The following is a 4,498-nucleotide window of genomic DNA, read 5'->3' on the forward strand; positions in this document are numbered from 1 at the left end:
CCCCTCCCCCGCCGCCCCATCCCCACCACACCCCTCCCCGCCGCCGACGCCTCATCCCCACCACTGCCTGTCCTCCGTCGCCGCCCTTTCTGTCCGCCATGTACCTTCTTTAATTGTTTATTTTTTGCATCTTTTATGATATGTGTGGTAGTTCTAATTTCTTGGTCCTTCAACTTTTTTAGAGGGGGGAACCACAGAAGCAAGTTGACTAGTGATGTAGCTGGGGAGCTTAGTGATACATTTGTAAGTTGTGAGGAGACTAGATCCAATTCTCAGGCTATTGCATTTTCTCCATTGGAGCAGCAAGTGCTGAAGAAGGTTGTTATCTTCTCCTTCTACCCATTATTAGTTTACCTTCTGTTGATCTACTAAAATTTACCTCAGAAATGCTATTACTGAAAACATGGTGAGTTATGGAATCTAAAGCTCTTGATGATATTTTTTTAGAACCTTTTTCTCTGTTCCTTTCTTTTCCTCATTTCCTGTATGTTGGCCTATAGATTGAACAAAAAGGAAAAGTTAAGGAAGTCTGTGTAAGCTAAGTATCCTGTTCATCTTTATATTTTTGCAAGGAATAATATGTCCTGGAAATATTGGAAAATGACCATGTAATGCACGCCTCTTGGAGTCTTGGTCCTCTTTTTGGGTACAATTTAAACCTTCTCATTTACAAGTTTAAAGAAAAAAATTCTTTTCTGTACCATGATAATGTACGTTATTTTCAACTTCAGCAAGGTGAATAAATTGGAAGAGGTGGAATTGCAAGTGTATGCAAGTGGTTTGATTTCATATTTATTTTATTCTCCCTACAAGAACAATGTTCGATACCAAACAAGTTGGGGTCGATATTAATCTTCACTAATCATGTTCAATTTTGAATTTACAGATCTCTTCTTAAATATCATCACTAGTATGAAAGAAATAAGTAGTAAGTTAACACTGATTATGTTGTTTAATTGGACAGCTACGGGCAAAATAACCATGAGAATTAATTTGTGGTCTTTATCAGTGTTCTGCAAAGCAGTATGTGGTGTACTTTCATATGGTTGTTGGTGGTGTTTTTAAAGATAATGCTTCAAGCGTTGAGTTTAGAGTTGAGTCTTGCTTTGGCATTGTTTTTAGTATGTTTCTGTGGGTTTCTGCAATATAATTATCCCTCCACTAATGTCTTGCAGTTTCAAGTAGTTTATTAATCTTTTTTTTTTTTTTTTTTTGTATAGAAATCTATGTGGGTCAGTTTGCTTGTGATTTGAAACTTGATGGATATTAGATCTCTTCTCCTCTTTTTTAACCGACAGTATGGTGTCTGAAAGAATTAATATTTCCTCCACTAAGCAAGCATAGAAATGTTGACTTGAGATGAATTTAAATTAGGTCCTAGTCTTTCTAAGAGTCTTTTAGTCCTATTAGAGATACGTATGCTAGTAGGAAATGAAGAGAACTTCTAGTACATTTCATTTTTATTGTTATTATGTATAATGTTGACTTGAGATGAATTTAAATGAGGAATATGGTTAATGAGGATTCAAATAGTTGTCTTCAACTTGTCTGAGACTAAGGCATAATAGTTGTTGCTTGTTTGCTTACTGATAAGCAGTTCTAGGATTGCTTTCACTATGCTTTTTGGTGTTTAAATTTGTTGGTTGGTGTTGCAATATAGTTGACTCGCAACTCTGGAACTTTGTCCTTGGAATGGATGTCTGTCTCTTGGCCTAAAGAGTAAAATTTGTAATTCTTCCACTTTAATTCTTCCACATGCACTGGTATCAATTAGGTGATGAAGTATCAATCTGTAAGTGCAGATGCAGCAGAGCTATGCTACCTCCAAGCAAGTAAAGTCCACAACTTGAACCTTTTGAGTCAATACTCATCAAGTGTACTAGCTATGCGCTTCCTAGATTTTTGTCAACCTACCATGACGTTTGTGCCTATTCTCCAGTTACAATGTAAGGTGAAGAGGTGGTTCAGATTATTGAACTGGATTTAGTCTATCTCATTTTTGTTGGATGGAAAAGAAAAACTGAAAAGGAATGACAAAATTAATAGAAGTTATTGCTTACAAATTTATTGAATTCTAGTCATCCACGTTTAAGTATGAGCTTGAAAAATTGTGGGTCCTGATCAATGTCTTCTCTTTCTACTTTTATCAGTGTAGTTTTTCCTTTTTTCTCATTCTCTCCCTCTTTTTCAATTTTAGTTACTCTTTTCTCAGAAGGTGTAACTATGAAAGCTTGTGGTTAACTATTAGAATGTTTTCTCATATCAGAATGTGTTTTAGTAAAACATCTTTTTTCTTGTTTGTAATACAAATATAGGTCTCTCATTGTGTCTTGGGTTTTTTGTTTATTGATGTTGTAAGTAATGATTATTCTCTACCAACATATTTTAGCTATTTGAACCTCGATGTGGCATGCATGACATTGGAGGTTGGTATGTGTAGACATTTAGCAGAGATAAGAAAGGCCGAAATGTGCCATCTCAGAGGTATTGGGATGGCTTAGAGGCAAATGATCACTTTGAGAATTAAGTACCTGGTGTAGAAACCTCAAACATATGAAATTGAAATTCTCCACCCATTTATGATAATCCGATGCATTGTGGCACTTTGGCAAAAACAAGTTTAGGTATTTTATGAATTGTGCTGATAACATGTTTTGCATTTCGATAAATTGATCTAACTTTACAATGCAGGATGTGTTTGCACCCTGTTTGAAAAGATCAATATGAAAATATTGCTATGTCACAAGAAGACGTAGTTCATGCTCTTGTTGATGAGGATAGTGGGGAGGAATCGGATCATGTCTCTAACACCCAACGCTGACTTTTGGATTGTAATATTGCTATGTTTTCTTGGATATGTATATTTTTTTTTATGATAGTTTTAATTCGAATTAGATGTACTTTTGAAGGTGAATTTGATTGTAGGAAGTAGTTTATGGATGTTTTAACTTTACGATGTTTAAGTGTTTGAATATAGAAAGTAGTTTATGGTTGTTTAACTTTACGATGTTCAAGTGTTTGAATGTAGTTTTAAGGATATTTAGAAGTACTTTAAATTGAAACTTGAGGTTGAATTTGATTTTAGAATGTGAAGTTTATGATTGTAGAAGTACTTTGATGAATTGGACGTGTTGATGAATTGCATTGTTGATTTGGTTGATGAGTGTGATTGGTAGGTGGGCTGCTGTAAAAGCAGCTGAATGATGAATTTTTTTTCCAGATTTTCGACCTCATGAGGTCGAAAATTCACCCAGATATTGATAATTTTCGACCTCATAAGGTTGAAATTGTACTCAGAAATTAAATTTTCGACCGCACGAGGTCGAAAATCTGGGCAACATTTTGAATTTCGACCTCATGAGGTCGAAATCTGGCAATAATATTGCTAAATTTCGACCTCATGTGGTCGAAATTCTGAAAATATTTTTTTTATTATTTTCAGAATATTTGTATAAAAATAATATTTTCGACCGCGTGCGGTCGAAATTTTTTATCAATATTTAAATAAAAATAACTTTTTCGACCTCACGTGGTCGAAAAATTTATTTTCGTAATTTAGGTAGAAAACTTATTTCGACCGCGTGAGGTCGAAAATTTTCGACCACGTGAGGTCGAAAAAAATTTCACCCTACCTGTTAGCGACCATGCCTTGTGGTCGAAATTTTGGTCGAAAATTGGCCTTTTTCGACCGCGTGTGATCGAAAATTTTGGTCAAATTTTACTGTTTTTTTAGTAGTGATACTACACAGCACAAAAGCCTTTCTCTCTCGTAATTGGCATGCCATGTTACATTAGAATTTTATTTTTTTAATAATAAATATTTTTAACTCATTACACCCATTTAACTCAATCCAACCCATGTCATGTCTTTAACAATTCTTTAACATTGTAACTTTATCATACTAGTCTAGCCTTAATTTTGAAATAATTAATTGATTCCTTCATTCTTCATTGGCTCAATTTATGAACTGAACATGTACATCAAAAGTTCGTCCTTGTAATCAAGATGTCAAGAGCGATGACAAAACTAGACACTATCTTGCTTCTTTTTCTTTCATCATTTTAGAATTTAGAATATTAAAATTATTTTGATTATTAAAGGGTCCTGTTATAAATAAAAATAAGTTTGTTAAATTGAGAATTAGTATCCATATTTGTGACGATATCTTATCCAAAATATCAAGAGTACATAAACATTGGATATTGCCCAATCAATCCTTATATGTGTGGCAATAATCAACATTTGGAAAATGTATTACTGATTATTCGTCGGGCACTCTTTAACAATGTGGATACTGATAATAAATTCTACGCTCATAAATTTTCGTTGATTTTGTTGTACTTCAAAATGTTCAAACGATCCATGGCATGATGAAAATGAATATTAAATTCGCTAAACAGTATGATTTAGTAGACATTAAGGTGTTGTTTAATGAGCCATTAACTTGTTTGGATCTTTTTCAATTGGGAAAAAGTTAAGCTTCTTAGGATTTTTTTT

General features: G+C 33.8%; 1 long non-coding RNA gene across 1 annotated transcript; it reads left to right on the forward strand.

Moving 5' to 3' along the window:
- Positions 1-3,151, forward strand: LOC132600396 (uncharacterized). The gene is made up of 3 exons (XR_009567198.1): positions 1-100; positions 183-318; positions 1,803-3,151. It is a non-coding gene; the product is annotated as an uncharacterized LOC132600396 (long non-coding RNA).
- The last annotated feature ends 1,347 nt before the right edge of the window (positions 3,152-4,498 follow it).

This window comes from Lycium barbarum, chromosome 6 (assembly GCF_019175385.1).
Source record: "Lycium barbarum isolate Lr01 chromosome 6, ASM1917538v2, whole genome shotgun sequence".
NCBI classification, from domain to species: Eukaryota; Viridiplantae; Streptophyta; class Magnoliopsida; order Solanales; family Solanaceae; genus Lycium; species Lycium barbarum.